Source organism: Balaenoptera borealis (genome assembly GCF_965194805.1).
Source record: "Balaenoptera borealis genome assembly, chromosome: 8".
Taxonomy (NCBI): Eukaryota; Metazoa; Chordata; class Mammalia; order Artiodactyla; family Balaenopteridae; genus Balaenoptera; species Balaenoptera borealis.
This window is the reverse complement of record NC_138865.1, coordinates 95,754,933-95,772,297: the sequence shown is the minus strand read 5'-3', so window position 1 is coordinate 95,772,297 and position 17,365 is coordinate 95,754,933. Positions and strand designations below refer to the sequence as shown.

The following is a 17,365-nucleotide window of genomic DNA, read 5'->3' as shown; positions in this document are numbered from 1 at the left end:
CTATTCAAATTTGACCAGCCATAAGACAACCTGAACAGGACATTGAAATGATCAGAACACCATCTGGGACTCTGGTCCCCAGAGCATGACCTCAGTGCAAGATGGCTCAGGTGATGTCAACAATTTTGAGCCACAGCTCATCATATGATGCCGTTCCCTGGAGTCTATTCCATTCTCCTTCAACTAGTGAACTTATCCTTCAGATCTCAACCTTAATCACTACTTCCCAGGCTGAGGAAATCCTCCTGATATATGCTCTCAGAGCACTAAGCACAACTGAAATGTTATATTTCTTTTTGTGATTATTGAATTAACATCTACCTACCCACCGTAATAATTATAATAAAAGCCAACATCATTTGAATGTTCACTAGGTGCCAGGCACTATAGGAATCTCTTGACATGTATTCATTTGTTCTACTAGTACAACAATCCTATGAGGAAAATGAGGTACCGAAGAGAAACAACTGGACTAAGCTTCTCTAGCAAGTAAGAGGCGGTAATGGGATATAATCCCAGGCAGCCTGCGGCTGGAACGGTTCCATGTCTGTTTTCACCGACTGTATCCCACGTCCAGCACAAGGTCTAGAAATTAATAGGAACTCCAGTAGCATTGACTAAATTGACTTGTCTTGCCCAGCCTGAAGCTGCTTTCACGCATGAAATCCAGACTTGGGGACAACCTTACAAATCACCTTCACTAACCTGAACAGAAGAAGAATGGGAGACCCAAAGAGGGAATGTGGTTTTCTTAAGGTCACACAGAACCAGGACCAGAAGCCAGATCTCCCTACACAGCCCAGTGCTCTTCCCACTTCACTAAATGAACACTTAAAATTAAAAATATTAAGTATATAATACTTAATAAATATTCTTAAACCAATAAAGAGGCATTACACTCCCTTCCCCTCTCCTAACTTTGCTACGGAATCAGATGGAAAGAAAGCTGGGTGGGTAAGGAAAGAAAACTATTTCTTCAGAAATGTGTGTTTGGAGAAAAGCACAAGGATTATAGAAAATTGCTATTCATGTAAATTGCTCCTTAAAAAATGATTTTCTTTTTTTTTTTTTTTTTCAATTTACTAGTGTTAAGCATTTTTTAACTCAAAATAACCTTGATTTAGCAAGCCTGTGTCTTAAACTTACGATTATTTCAACGTGGTCGTCTGTCATCAATTTCGTTTGTTAGCGCAATGGCAACCGAGCTTGTGCTGATATTGATTTATGCAGAGTTGCACCGTAATGGGGGTTCTGGGGGCCTGCAGTGACGCAGCCTGGCCATCAGCAAGACCTTCATCATGGCTGGGGAGGCACTTTGAATGTCTCTTTAGTTTGAATAGGGGAGGTCTGGGGATTGGTGAAAAGGATAGTGGGCTTTGAACTGTTTCTAGAGCCTCACCTCTATTCTTACAAAGACTTGAGTTGTAAGTCAAGTACAGTTGTTTTTAATTCCTCAAATAATTGGGTTGCCACCTGAATGATATCCAGCTGCTGACCCAGCCATCCAACTACAGTATCCTCAACTCACTTTTATATTAAGGAGATCTCCAACTAAGATGGAAATCAAAAGATTCCCATGTTCTAGATTTAGAGCTGTGTTTCTTTAGAATGTTTTTAGTACATCTTTCCACAATGGCTTCAGAAAGTTTTTCTTTCCCTCTGGGTACATAGTTTCATTTTAGCTTAGGGGAGAAGGCTTAAAAAATTTTTTTTCCTATCTGGCTCTGAATATCAGCCTCCAATTTGGCCAACTTCTGACCATAGAGATACTTACTTAAAAAATCATTTCAAATATCTTATCAGGTTTCATCCTGGACAAACAATAAACATTCCTGCCAGTACTGAATAACTCCATAGACACCTAAGAGTGTGCAAAAGATCTTACCCTCCCAAGATCCAAAGCCAGTCTCAAAGATAACCAAAAGAAAGAGACACTTCCCCTAAGAGCTGGCTATAGTCAATAGGACCCCAGCTGCAAATAGGGTGCAACCCACATTTCTGTCCAGCCTTATTTTGGGGGCCCCCAACCTGATGGTTGCCAACCACGTTCTTAGGGCACAACATGAGACAAACAAGAGGCTGTATCCATCCCTGGGAGGGAAAGGATCAATACCCAGTGTTCTTTTCCTGCCAATCAGAATTTAGAAAGGAATGAACAACATGAAATTTTACCTTCCTCTCTTGACCAGGCACCACAGATAGAGATCTAGGAGAATCGACTTTAGTAAGAATTCTCACCCTTTGCTGTTTTCCCGGGGTGCTGTCTAGAGGCTCCAGAGTGAGTGGGGTATCCCAGCGGGTCGTATCCTGGTCACCAGAAACCATAAAGAAGGAAAAATCATTTTCGCTCTGCAGTTTATAGTCAGCGCCTGGCTGAGACCCCTTTTTCTCTAGGGCATCTCCTAAATGGATAAGCTTATCTAGGTTAAAAGCTCTCCACTGCGGCCACCGTAATTCAAGATGATCTTTGGTAAGGTTAACCTACTTGTTCAACCTCGAAATAAACTTTTATTCACCTGAGGCCTCAAGCTGGCCCCAGTCCAGCATAAGTCAGACCCCGGACTCGGACCACGGACTCGGACCAATTTCCAGTCCAACACCGGCCAGGTTCCAGACCCAGTCTGGAAAAAGAAATGCTCAAATGAAGTCTGAAAGCTGTGGAGCTGGGATCCAGGACCGGAGAGGGACTCACCCACCACCTTCTGAAAACACAAGAAGGCAGCCATCTGGAGGGGCTATGCTAGTACCCACACCTGGTTGCTTGTTACTCCCGGGGGCTCTCGGGGGCCTCCTTCGGTTCCTCTTCTGACACCAGAACTGTTAAAAGATAAACTGCAGCATACTAAAAATTTTAAGAGTTTATTTCAGTAAAAATTGATCCCAAACAGGAGCACCAAACCCCACCAATGGGAGATGGGGAGAGCCTTTTATAGAGAAGACACAGAAGCAAAGTAAGGAAATTATTGATTGGCTGGAGCTTAGGGCCTGGTTGGCCTTTGTGATTGGTTGTCCTCAGTGTTTTGATTTCGTGGCTTTGAGGCATTTACAGGCTTAGATTTTGGTTTGCTGATGTAGGCGCCGTGGTATCCGAACTGCCTCAGTCTCATGTTCTCCTTGCTTAATTAATTTAACACTGTTAAGAAGACACTGATCTCTACTTTACTAAAGCCCAAAGAGGAAGAGGGATTTGCCCAAGGGCACACAGCAAGCCCGAGATTGCCTGATTCATAGTCAGAACTCACTCCATGAGAAATTCAACTCCAGAGTGTCAACAACATGATCACCTTTCAGAAGCCGGGAGGCTAATGCAGAGGGTCACGGGGACCTGCCAGTGAGCTGCGGAGAATCCAGGTCAGAGGCTGAGTTAGACCCAAGAGCAGCTGCCTCCCCCAGGACCCGGGAGGGACCACTGCGAACACCCTGCACGAAGGCTCCAAGTCCTTCACTCTGACATTGCCTTTCCCACCAGCAATGACATCGAAGCTCAACCCGGGCTTATTTTAATACTCTGGATTTTTTAAATGCCTTCTCCCTGAAAAGAGCTATGGAAAAAGTTCACCTTGTGCTCTTTGGAAAGCCTCCCTCTGCACCCAGAATAGATGCCTTCGTGGATCCCTGCCGCCAACGAAGCCCACGGTCTCCTAATAGAAGAAGGCAACAATGATAATGTTCCAAAGGAAAATGACACATGTTTTGAGAAGAGCATTGGTAAGCAGGAACGGGTCCAGAGGAACTCGCCAAACTGAGACAAAGGGCAATGTTTGGCATGGAATAGAAAAGAAAGGAAAACTGGGAGGCAGGTTGAGGGAGAGGAAAGCTGCCTCAAATGTTGGAAGGGCTACTGTGTGCAAGATTGGCAAGGTGTATTCCAAGTGTCCCCAAGGGAGAAAAAATAACAAGTGGGGCCGCTGATGATGGGACAGCCTGGGCCGAGGGGCGCAGGGGTTAAGAACACACACTCTTAATTCCTTTCTCTGCAACACACAAAGCCTCAGTTCCCCCATCTGTAAAGAGGTGGTGCAATTAGTTCTCATAAGGGTGTTGTGAGCATTAAATAAGATCATGACTCTTCAGGGTGTATCACAAGCCTGACACATAGTAAGTCCTCCCTATAATGTCATTGCTGTTGATGCCAAAAGCTCGGCCTCTCTGCACCAGTGCAGAATCAAATCTCAGAGACAGAGTTTTAGGTGAAGTAGAAAAGAACAGTTTTTTTGCTTTGCCAGGCAAAGGGGGACACAGTGGGCTCCTGCCCTTGAAAACGATGTGCCCCAACCCGGGAGGATTCAATGAAGAGTGTTATAGTAATAGTTCAAGGATGGAGTTGTTGATAAGATTCCGGTGTGTGCAGGGCTTGCACTCCCTTGATCTGGTCTCAGGTGGTTGGTCTTCTAATCTTGATGAGCTTCTCTGGTCCCTTTAATCTTGCCTCAGGTGGTTTCTTGGCTGTTCCTCCCTTGATTAGCAGCTGTTCCGAATCTGCCCTTTGGAACTCAGGGAAGGTCATGGAGACTGGAGTCTTGCCTATAAGAAACGGGGGACAAAAAGGCTTCCGTGACCAGAAGCCCCACGGGGTCCTTCTCGGTTTCACTGTCCTTGCTGTTTAGAGGAACTGAGTTCTTTGTTCTCAGAGGTATTCAAGCAGCAACTGATGATCAATGAGCTGCAAAGCTACGTTGGGAAAGAGACTCATGCTTTAGACAAAGGGTAGGATTAGGTGACCTTAAATTTCCTTCCATTCTTGGCTTTCAAATTCGTTGTCTCATTGAAACTGAGGTTAATGTGAAGTCCTCTACTGGATTACCCTTGCGGGCTCCAGCTTTGGGGGTTTTGTTTTTCCACCTTTGTACTTTCAAATCCTTGCTGTGGAGCAGATTCTGGAGAGTCTCTCGGAGGGCACAACCCAGGAAGGAAAGCTTCTTTTGCTTGGAGGATGCATTCCTGGAATTCCCAAGATTCCAGTCCCTTTTCCTCCTCACATTGTAAACATTAGGTTCTGGTGGAGAGGACAAAAAGGTCACTCTCCAAACTGCAGTTGCTCCCAGGCTCTGATCTGAATAATTCAACTCATCCTCCGTGAGAGCTCCAGTTGGGCTGATCTCAAGCCCATTTGACAAGGACAGTGCTGATTTAGGCTAACAGGAGGTCACTGTTTGAGCAGGAGACTGACCTCTTCACGTCTTGGTGAGCAAAACCAGGTATGAGAACATAAAGTAAATCCAAGGCACTCACTGCAGCGGAACCAGAGGCAGCCTTCCCCAAATTCCCTTCTTAGCAAGACCAAGCCCTAGAGGAGGAGGAGGCATTTACTGGGGATTGCTACCAATTCAGCTTTGCTGCCACTGCCTTTACAACCACAATGTAAAGTAACTCGCACAACACACTGAAGATAAGCTCTTTAAAGAAAATAGAAAAGCATTAGCTTGGCAATTCACCCAAAGCTCATCATGCACCATAGACATTTTTGAAGTTTAACAAAGAAAAGCACATCATTAAAGAACACTGCTCTATCACCATTCTTATGCAAATCCTTCCAGATAGTTGGGTGGAAAATTCCATCTAACACGCAGCAAGAAATGAATGTTGCAGGGTGGAAATTTCAGCTATACTGAGTGCGTCTATCACTTGTATAATCCAAACTACTGTATGTGCGCTGACTACAGAATTAGTATTGATCCATTCACCGTGTAAACATCAAGTACTTTCTATTATTACTTGAAATAGCATGCTATCACAATTTCTGTTTCCTCCTTCTATCTTAAATAGAAGTATTGCACATTAGCCCCTTCCTTCATGTACTTTCTTGCACAGCTATCTAACTACAGTGTTCGGTGTGGTGCTGAGTTTCCTGCAGACATCTGCAGTATTAGCTTTAAAGCACTTGATTTTCAAGTCATCTCTGATGGAAGACAATACAACTTTCGTTTACCCAGAAACCTGTTACCAGAGCTTCTCTCAGAAACAGGCACATTCTCTCTCCTCCTCCTCCTCCTCCTCCTCATCATCATCATCCTTTGTTGGATACTCATCCCCCTGCTGAGACCACCGTGCTCAGCAGGCACCTCCAGCACCAACCCCCCCCCAAGAGGACAGGACCCCCCCAGGTTTCTCCCTGAGGTCGTGAAAAATATATTTGCCAAAGCTGAGAACGGTATTTAATTTCAAGATAACTTGCTATGAAAGCTCAAGACTCGACTTTGTTGCACTGTTCAGATGTCTGAATGCATGAAGACACATTACTTTGGAGAATCAGTTCTGATGTTTGAGAGTATCTGAAAGCATCACAAGGGGTGAGACTTCTCCTCCCTTTCCTGCGTTGCCCAGCATAACAGCAGGAGGAAATTTGGACTGGGTTCCAGACCTGGAGGGTCAATTTTAGCTCAAATAGCTTGGAGGTACCTATGGCATAATTCATGTTCTCTGCTGCCTGCGGCATTCCCTGGGTACCACACACATCCCGACCAAGTGCACAGTGTTTCTCGTTACCCTTGCATGCTCTGAAAGACACTCACTGTGTGTGACTTAACTAGATTTCCAGTGTCTTCCGAGCCCAGCAGCCGCTCCAGTCAGAACACATACAATCTCATTTCTGTCGATGGGAATCTATACATTGCAACCTTAACCTATAACAGAACCAACTTTCACAGACGCCCGTAATACCCCTTGAGCACAACCCAAGTTGCACAGCCCCATTGTTCTCTTTAACCAACATGTGGAACCTGCACATTCTCACTGAAAAAACAAAAGCCGGGACTTTGTTTCACAGAGAGAAAATATCCGGAACCAGCTGAGCACTATTTAGCCACCATCCTCATGTCCAAACCCCTTTCAACCAATCGAAAAAATAATAATAATTAACTAATTCATTGCAATTCTTCTTAATAAATGGCAGCTTTGTTGCCAAACTAGACTGATGCAAACTCAAACAGATAAAATTCTGAAATTGGATAGTGTGTGTTCAATAAATATTCAAAGAAGAGAGAGTGAGGGCATTATAAAGGAACCATACGCGTAATTCTCTGCCTCCAATAAATTTCCAACTTTATTTCCTTTTTCTTTTTTTTTTTTTTTTGGCTTTATTTCTTGACACCAACCATTCAGTCTCTTAAATGCCCAGTTGTGTTCACAGCAAAAACGTTCTATTTGCCTCCCAACCAAGTGCCCCTTCCAGAAGTGGAACCAGATTTAAGACATGCACATATGTACTGTGTTTCTTATGTATTTGAATAATCATTTGAAGTGAACTGAAGAAAACCTCAAAAGAGTGGATCAGATTGCTCCAACAATAATAGTGCTAATGTTTTGGAAAAATTGAATTAATGAATTAATTAACTGATTAAAATAAAGGCAGTATCATAGCAACCACTCTTGATTGCTTCCTCATTCCCCTCTCCTTCTTAATGATACCCTCCCTGGTTTTGACCAGGCAACCACCACTCAAGAGAAGGCGACCCTCTCCCCAGCTCAGGTTCAGTCAATTAGTGAACAGGTAGTAATTGAATGAACTTATCTTGACAGTGACCGGTCCAGGAGCAGGCTTGTGCTTCAGTTCTGACCAACTGACATGAGTCAGGCAGGGGCCTTTGGGAAAAGGTTTCCTCACTCTTGAAAAGAGATTTGATGGAGAGTTCACCAGTAGTAAAAACATTGTACAACGTTGGATCTGCACATGACCCCTGAACCCCAGCAGCCATACTGGGCAAAATGCAACAATCTTGACCCTTGTTAAGCTGCTGACTTAACCAACCCCAAAGTAGCCCTACCTTGGACTTCCTATTTTAAAAGAGATAGGAGTTCCCGGCACTACAGTCCAAAGCATCCTAACTGCTGCAGGTAACTATCAGTCCTTATAAATTGATTGAGAAGCGACCCTCCACTCACTTCCTGTCTTGCTATACCCTTGCCCCAGATGAACTTCTGGGTTGAAATGGGAACATTCATCTATTCGAGCAGACACGGACTGATGTTATCTAAAAATAAGAGAGACAAATGAATCTTACCATTCAGTACCTTCACCAAGAAAGAATAATTCCACTATGGCCTATGAACCAAAATCTGCCCTGTACGCGCCCATGAGCATGCAGCCAGCGTGCTACTGCAGAACTTCAAGACGGCCTCATAGAAAGAGGGGAGGGGGCGATTAGAATATAAAAAGGATGCGCTCTGTGAAGCCCCTGGAGTTTCACGGCTTTTAGGAAATAAAAACCTCCCGGTACAGGAGCCGCTTCCAAGGTTGCTTAAACACAGAAACCACTGCTTTCATTAGAGGGAACCTCACGCAGAAGCACTTCAGGTTGAAGAAGGGCAGGAGCCGCTACTCCGCCCACACAGTCCACACCCACTGACAGCTCCTGAGTCACTTCCACCCAATCCCTAGGATACCCTGGAGTAGTGTTAGAAATGACCATCTGAACAAGGCTGAGGGGCCAGGCCATGTTTTGGGCAATAGAGCTTTTTAAGTAACACAAGCAACACGAAGTCCTAAAAGTTTAAACGAACAAACAAAAGCGCTTTTGTTTGCAGGAAAACATGCAGATCAGTGATGAAGTACCCCAGCAACACAGGAGAAACAGCAATGCAAGGCCAGTGAAAGATTCTTCCTCACCTCTAGGTCAGGATTCAACTGTGGTCCCCCAGAGTGGGATCACCTGAGAATCTTGGCTGAAAAGGGAGAAAACTACCTAAATCTAGGTTGATACTGCTGCAGGAAAACATCAGAGAAATGTGGTCTACACAGGAATTGCCGTGTTCTCCTCCATCAAAAAAGGTGGGGTTATACCATAACCAATACTAAAAGACTAAAGGTGGCCTGGTTGAAAATATTTGCAATTTAGAAATCAGTTTAAAGAGACAACTCAACATAAAAAAATGAGGAAAGAATATGGACAGACAATTCATAGAAGAAATACAGGTGACCAATGAATATACGAAAAGATTCTCGGCTTTACTCCTAATTAGGGAAGTGCAAAATAAAACAATGAAACACCACTCTCAGCACTAGATGTTTGCAAAAATGCTAAAGACATAATATCCGGGGTTGCAAATAAAGTAGAGAAATGGGCCCTCTCACACATTTCACGGAGTGTGAATTGGAACACAGTTTTGGAGGACAATTTGGCAATGTCTATCAACTTAAAATGCAATTCTATTTTAGGAGTCTGCCCTACAGATATATTTGCACATGGCTGCAAAGATATAGCTACAGAGATATTCACTACAACGTTGTTTGTAATTGCAAACACACAGGAACCAATGTAAATGTCTATCAATAAGGACCAGATTAAATATATTCTGGTATAGGCATAAAATAGAATAGTGAGCAAACATTAAAAAACAATGAGGTAAGCTGGGACAAAGTGAGAGAGTAGCACTGACATATATACACTACCAAATGTAAAATAGATAGCTAGTGGGAAGCAGCCGCATAGCACAGGGACATCAGCTCAGTGCTTTGTGACCACCTTCAGGGGTGGGATAGGGAGGGTAGGAGGGAGGCGCAAGAGGGAGGAGATATGGGGATATATGTATATGTATAGCTAATTCACTTTGTTATAAGGCAGAAACTAACACAACATTGTAAAGAAATTATACTCCAATAAAGATGTTAAAAAAAGAAAATGAGGTAGATATAGGTGCTGTTAATAGGAGCATCTGCAATGTAAAAAATGAATAAAGAAAAGCATATCTTCCAAAAAAATTTTTAATAAAAGATAATATGTATATATCCTCTTTTTAATATACCTAGTACAATGCCAGAAATATAGTAAATACTCAATAAACATTGGAAGAATAAGTGACTTGTAAATATTTGCTAGAAGAGTGAACTACTGATGAATAAATGAATGTGTATGTAAACATGAAAAATTTAGGCGAAAATATGCAAGGTTAACTCAGTGTCATGGGAGGGAGAATCACCTTTCATTTAATATCTTTCTACAGATTGTTTTTAAATGATTACAGGTATACATGCTATTTTCACAGTAACAGAAAAAGTTAAGGATCCACCTCTGTTTTTTTAAAAAGATGTTAATAGCTTAAACAATCTTGAAAGATTAACGAAAGACAAAGAGAGAATATTTGCAACATACTTAACAAAGTTAACTCCACAAAACATAAAGAGCATTACTAACTAATAAGATAGAGATAAACAGCCAGAAAAAGTAATAATAAATAGCCAAATTGATATGTGGCCGACAGTGGTAATCATCTACCTGTTGTCTAGTACAAACAGAACTGTATTAGGGAGAGGGGCCAGCACTGTGTTTATCACTCAAAGGAAAAGTAAAAATGACAAAAAAGCATGTGAAAAGATATTCAAGCTCACCTAATCAGGGAAATACAAATCGAAACAAAATAAAACACTTGATTTTTGCTCATAACATAGGCCAAAAAGAAGAAAAAGATTTCTATGATCCAGTGTTGACAAGGGCTTGGAAGAAGGCGTTCTTTGATAAAGTCAGTGTGAGTGTAAATTGGTACAGTAGTTTGGGCAGCGATTTGACATACTTATCAAATTTTAAAATACATCACCTCGGACCTAGAAATTCCACTTCTAAAAATGTGTCCCACAGAATCCCTTCCACAATTACATAAAGATGAATGTACAAGAATGTTCACTAGAGCCTTGCTCATTAGCAACAATCTGGAAACAATTTTATTTATCTATCAGTGGAGATGTGAACAAGAACATTAGTCAAGATCTCTGCCCTGATAGAGCCTGCATTCAGTTAGGGGCAGAGGAGACACGATAAACAAGGAAACAAACAAGCACGATGCCTTCCAATACCGTGAGTACTATAAAGGAAATAAAACGAGGTGACGGGATAGAGTGTGTTTGGGGTGTAGAGAGGGTCAGAGCAGGAGGGAAACTGTTGTACATGAAGCCAGAGGAGATGCCTCCCTGGAGGGTGACACTGAGTTAAGATCAGAATGATGACAAAGAACTAGCCCAGCAAATGCAAGCCCTGAGACACACAACAGGAGGGAGAGGAAGGATAATGAATAAGGAGGTGAAAGGGACACAATGAGATTGGAGAGGAGGACCCACAGCCCGGTATCATTTAGTCCTTGAACCTCAGCCTCAGATGAAGAGTCTGGGAAGCCACTGGGGTATAAGCAAGGAGTGACATGACCAGGTGTACCAGTTTTAAAAGATCACTCTGGCTGCTGGGTGAAGAACAAATTGGAGGAAATAACAATGGGAGGATGAAGAGCAGTTAGGAGGTCCTAGCAAGGTGTACTGGCGGCTTAGACCAGGTTGCTGACAGTGGAGAGCGTGACAAGTGTCCAGACAGGGGCATGTTTTGGAGGTAGAGCCTATAGGATTTGCTAGCAGACTGGAGCTGGGGTCCTACAGGGAAGCGGGAATCAAGGATGTCTCCCAGCCTCGGGGCCTGAACAGCTGGGTGGGATGGTGGTGTTATTTACAAAGAGGAGAAAGCCCGGGAGAAAGAAGTTTAGTGGAGAAAGTCCAAGTCCATTTTGGCCTTGTTAAGCTTGCATGTCCTATGACAGGGGTCCCCAACCCCCGGGCTGTGGACCAGTACCGGTCTGCAGCATGTTAGTAACTGGGCCATGGGGCAGGAGGTGAGCGCCAGGCGAGGCAGCAAAGCTTCATCTGCCGCTCTCCATCGCTCCCCATCGCTCGCGTTACTGCCTGAACCATCCCCCCGCAACCCCGTACGTGGAAAAACTGTCTTCCGCGAAACTGGTCCCTGGTACCAGAAAGGTTGGGGACCGCTGTCCTATGAGACAGGCAAGCAGAGATAAAGTTGGAAATTAACATATATATTTGCAATTGCACAGAGAAAAATCTGGGAGGTTATCCACCTAACCGATAAAGGGATTCTCTCCAGGAAGTGGAATTGGGGGTGGGGGAGGGGAGATGAAGAGGAAAGAAGCTCCTTCTACATTTGACTTTATATACATTAATAAGGTTTGAAATTGTTACAATGAATATGTATTACCTTTGAAATTTAAATAAATGAATACAAATAAAAGAAGACTGACTGAGGGATTTTCAAATTTTTCCACAGAGCTGCTTCTTCAAACAAAATCTTATCCACAATGTTCGTCCCACTGTCATCATTCAGGCCTCAGCTCACATATCACCTCCTTGGAGAGGCCATCCTTCACCACAGGATCTCAAGTAGCTCCACCCATCCTTCCCCCAAGTCCAACTATTGAACATCCTATTTTATTGACAGCACTTATAACCCCAAATTGACTTGTCTATTTGTTTACTTGTCTTCCCTACTAGAATATAATGGTCAAGAGAGCAGGGAGGGTGAATGTCTTGTTCTCCAAATATCTCTAGAATCTAGAGCAGTGAGTTGCATACAGTAGGCACTCAATAAATACTCCCTTGATTAAAAATGAACTCCAAGTTGTCCTCAAGATAAAAAGCTGAGCTGTTTCAATTGAACTGAAGCCAGGGGTCCAGAGTCCTGTCACCGTCACTCTCCACTCCCTTCCCCCAACCACTGACTGCCCTAAGGTACATCCAGGGCCTGGCAGGAAACAATGTAAAACCCAGATAGTCTGCAAGGGTCTGACCTGAGCCCTTCTTCTCAGGAAGTCTACTTCCCCCGGGTTCTAGCCAACACGACCAGAGCTGATCAGGTCCAGACTGAGCTTTAAGCTCTACCTACCTCTTTCCACATCACCTTCACCATCCGTACTGCCCCACCCAGGCAGTATCCATTCCCTCTCCAGCACTCCTGCTCACGCAGTCACCAGCAAGTGCCAGCCCCGACTCAGCCCTGTACTGGGCACAGTGGGTCCAGAGACAAGCAGACCGGGGCCCTATCCTGCAGGAGCAGCACGTGGAAGATAAGCCAGGCCAGAGTCAATTCCAGCAGAGACCCTGGCATTCTGGTGGCTCTCACAGGGACATGTCAAGTCCAGCTGGGTCCCTAGCTCTTTCTCGAGCCTTCCTGATTGTCCTGAGGCCGCACAGTCCGGACTGGCCGTCTTTGTGCACTCGGTTGCTGCCTTCATGAGATACAGATGATGCTACCGCCCACTTCCAAGAAAGGGAACCGACATCTGTCTGCCTTGCTCAGCCTCAGTGCCACTTCAAGAAGGGGTTCGCAGCCGTCTCTGGGCATTGTTTTCTGCCCCTTCTGTGGCCTAGAGGGAGCAGTCCTTGTCCTCAGACCACACCCCTCCCCAGCCTCCGCCCAGGCCAGGGGGCTCGCCTATGAGCCTGCTGTCTGCCTAGGTCCAGGGCCATCATCTCTCAGCAAGAGCCCAACACAGAACCAGCAGTGTGGCAGGTATTCAGCAATCCTACAGAAAGGTAAGCCCCTGCCACGGGTCAGGATCATCTTCCTAGGCCCAATGTCTCCCTTGGCCTCTGCTTCTGTGTGGGCTGAGGGCAGAAGCTAGGACTAAAGCCAGGAGGGACCAGAGCAGGGAGGAGGGCCCTTGCAGTCCTCACCACAGTGATTCAGGAAGGAGAAGGCCCGACAAACTCTGCGGGGTGGGGGTGGGGGTGGGGGGGCCCTTCCCCAGAGCCCAGCGCGCGGTGCTCAGGAGCCCCCTGCTGGCAGCTGGGGGCATGTGTGACTGGGGGCGGGGCTGCTCAGGCCCAGGGCTCCGTCCGGCAGGGACACACACACAGAGGCACCCCAGTCCATGGTGTGCACACCCCCTGCACCCACACAGGAATCTACATCCCACGTGTAGCCCAAGCAAGGATGTGCACACACAGAGAGCCATGCGTGCACAGACGTGCACCTGCAGACCCGAGCCCCAGCGTGCAAGCGCGGAGACGGAACGCATTCACGCGTGTGCTCCTAAGCAGGCACCTGCACACCTCCACAGGCACACAGGTGCACGCACACAGGTGTGCATACACATGGGCGTGGCCCGTCACTGAGCTCCCCCCTCCCCCGTGGCCCCTTCTGCAACTCCCTCCCTCCCTCCCTCCCAGCCATCACCTAGGGAAAGACGCTGGCTGGCATGGCCCGTGCCCCTCTGCTCTCCTGCTCTCGGGGGGCAGGCAGTGCTCACTCCATGGTTTAGGTGCCCCGGGGCCCCCCCGGGAACTCAGCTCCGCCTCCGCACAGGTTTCCCCTGCCTGCACACAGCCTGTCCTCACCTGTGGCCTGCGGGTCTGGACAGCAAGTACGTGGTGGCAGAGGTGTGCCTCCCCGGCAAGGACAAAGACTCAAGGGCGACAGTAATCTCCGTGTGGAGGGCGGCTGCCCACTAGGTCCCATCACGAGGCAGGCAACAGCAGCCCGGGGATGGGCTCGAGAAGGTGGGAGCTGACGCTCTTGAACTCTCCGAGAAGCTGAGGCTGTAGGCGGACATCCCTGAGGCTGGGGCAGGGGTCGGGGGCATCCGGGGCTGACAGAGCCTCAGAAACCCAGGTTCAAGGAGGAGGAAGGAAACAAATGTTCACTGAGTGCCTGCTGTACGCAGACATGGTCCCCACGTCATCTGGTTCCATCCTTGCTTCCCCAGAGGTGAGGAGTGTTACCAGTCTTCACAGGTCCCCGCGTAACAAGCCGTCACCAAGGCCCATTCTTTTCCTTCTTAAATATCCCTCAGATTGTTTTCACTGATGCACCAACAAGTCGAGGCTTCCCTTAGCTCTTGCCTGAGCCAGAAGCACAGCCTCCTAACCGGGCCCCTTCCCCGCTCTGTCCCATCCAGCCTGCTTCCATAAGTCAGACTGACCGGTTTTTAACAACATGAAGTTAAATTCTCTCAATGGTTTCAATGACTTCTTGTTCTAAGGACTGAGACCAAAATCTTAACCTCTGCTTTGCACCCTCACCTCCCTGTCCCGTCTCACTGATCACCTCTCACCCCTGATTTCCTCCATTCCACACGGTTGTTGTCAATTTCTCCAGTGCCCCGTGCTCCCTCCCATCTCAGGGGCTTTGCACGTGCTCTTCCCTCCCCTGCCCCATTCCCATCCCTTTGCCTGATAAACTCCTCCTTCAAACATCAATTCCTCCTGGACGCCTCTTTGCCCCCTGATCCTCTCTCCCTGTTAAACACACGCAACCCCCTGCAGTGTCCTATCATAACACACAGCAGTGCTGGTAATTACCTGTCTGTGCTTTTATGTGGTTTCCCTGCATCTGCTCCATCCCCTAGGCTCCCAGCTCTGTGACCATAGAGACCTTGCCTCTTGCTCACTCTCTGATGCTCAAGTTCCTAGAAAGTGTGCATCCTGGAGATGTTGGTATTCAAAACAGGCCCCTCTGCCTCCAAACACCATCCCCTAATTCAACGAGTCTCTCTGTGTCCCAGAGGGCAATGCCAGGAAGGAGGACTAGTCGCTTCTGGATCCCGGGACTCGACCTTCTAGGTTAGTCCCTGCTTTGAATGATCCAATCCAGCCCATCCTTCCACTAGCCCCAGCACTCAACAGGCCAGACTGTGCACTTATTTCTACCTGGGCAAGCCTGTACTATTACCTTTCTTTTTTTAAATTTATTTATTTAATTTATTTATTTTTGGCTGCATTGGGTCTTCGTTGCTGTGCGTGGGCTTTCTCTAGTTGCGGTGAGCGGGGACTACTCTTTGTTGCAGTGCGCAGGCTTCTTATTGCAGTGGCTTCTCTTATTGCAGAGCATGGGCTCTAGGTGCACGGGCTTCAGTAGTTGCAGCACACAGGCTCAGTAGTTGTGGCTCGCGGGCTCTAGAGCGCAGGCTCAGTGTTGTGGCACACGGGCTTAGTTGCTCCACGGCATGTGGGATCTTCCCAGACCAGGGCTTGAACCCGTGTCCCCTGCATTGGCAGGCGGATTCTTAACCACTGCGCCACCCGGGAAGTCCACTATTACCTTTCTTGGGCAAAACAATAACTGTCTGACTGGCAAAAGGCAGTGCTTACCTGCAATCTCTGGTTGGTGGATAAATGAAATTAAACCCAGTAATTAATGAGAAAGACCAGCAGACACATCGTCTTGGGAAGGCAGGGGGAAGCTCTCTAATCATGAAGCCAAGAGCATACACAATGAAGAAAACAGTGACCAAGTAAAAATATTCAACTTCTGTACATCTTTTTAGATATTCACCAGCCAAAGGACAAACCAGGCTTTTGGAGCTCCTGAGGGCTTGTGGTTGGAGAACTCTGAAGTAAATACGCCTCCTTCACAGGGACTCACAGAATTCATGGGGGCCCTTATTCAAAAATGATTACGAATTTCAAGCCAGGGACAGCTGAGAATTAAGCCAACCTCAGGGCCTCTCTAACTGGGCAACTACAAGGTCACCCACCCACGAAGCTGGCCCTGCTCCTTCACACTGGAATTTCCCACACACAAGTCAGTTCTGGAAACATTCAGTCACCAAACACCCCACCCGAGCCCAGCCCTTACAAAGCTTAGAGCCCAGTGATGGAAGAGCAATCAGTGCATAGCTGAGAAGATAACTCGGTGTATCTCTGCTCCCCTGAAGCCAGGCAAGATGCATGGGCTCCGCTCCAGATCCCAGAATCTCAGGGACACACAGTGAGCTGTCAAGGCGCATGTGACCTGGGGATGGTCTCGTGCACAGTGCCCTGTAAATTACTTTACTCACACTCTGCAAAATCCTGGGTGCATTTTGGAGGAAGAAGTTAAAGAAAATCTGGCTGAAGAGAGCTAGCCCTGGTGCTACAAGGAGGTGAGGGTCTTTGGAGAGACAGGTGTCTCCCGTGAGGTCCTCTGCAGTCACATGCCAGCACACTACCCTCCTTTAACAGGAAGTGTGAGTGACACAAAGTTGCCTCCTTTAATATCACCCAAGACAACTCTGCCTCTCTGTGCCAACTGGGGTGAGAAATTTGAGGGCTTCCTTTCCTGGAGCCCTGAGCTGCAATGTTTTTGCCAAAGAAGGGCCAGAGAAGAGATCAAGGCAACCTTCAACTCCCCACATATAATAAAAATAATAGTCACCATTTGTTGGTGAACCACTACGCTGAACCAAGCACTGCATTGGGGGCTTTTACATTTAACATGAGTTCCCTGAGGTGTGTCTTATCCCTGTCTTGAAACTCTAGGAATCTTGATGGGTTTTGTTTTCATTTTAACTTAACACTCATACAGCACTCACCATGTACCAGGCACTGTCCTAAAATCTTTACAAATAATAACTCATTAAATCCACATAGTCACCCTATAAAGTAGGTACTATGACGATCACTCCCATGTTACTAACGGGGAAACTGAGACCAGAGGGTGAAGTTACTTCCTCAATGTCACATAGACAGTAATTGGCAGAACAAGGATTCAGACCCAGACAGACTGGCTCCAGAATCCATGTCTTTAACTGTTGTTTGTGTTACTTCTCCAGACTCAAAAAGCAGACAGAATAGAGTACAAGCTTACCTCAAGGAGAAGCCCGCGCAGCGCAACAAAGA

The 17,365-nt window shown here is 46.3% G+C and overlaps 1 long non-coding RNA gene across 3 annotated transcripts in view; it reads right to left on the bottom strand.

The window, feature by feature from the left end:
• Positions 1-13,629, bottom strand: part of LOC309634296 — a 514,820-nt gene extending 501,191 nt beyond the window's left edge. For all 3 annotated transcript variants that reach the window (XR_014247943.1, XR_014247944.1, XR_014247945.1), the window contains exons 1-2: positions 2,754-13,629; positions 2,239-2,307 (exon numbers count right to left, since the gene is read on the bottom strand). This is a non-coding gene — a long non-coding RNA (uncharacterized lncRNA). The remainder of the gene's footprint in view (positions 1-2,238; positions 2,308-2,753) is intronic.
• Positions 13,630-17,365: the final 3,736 nt, after the last annotated feature.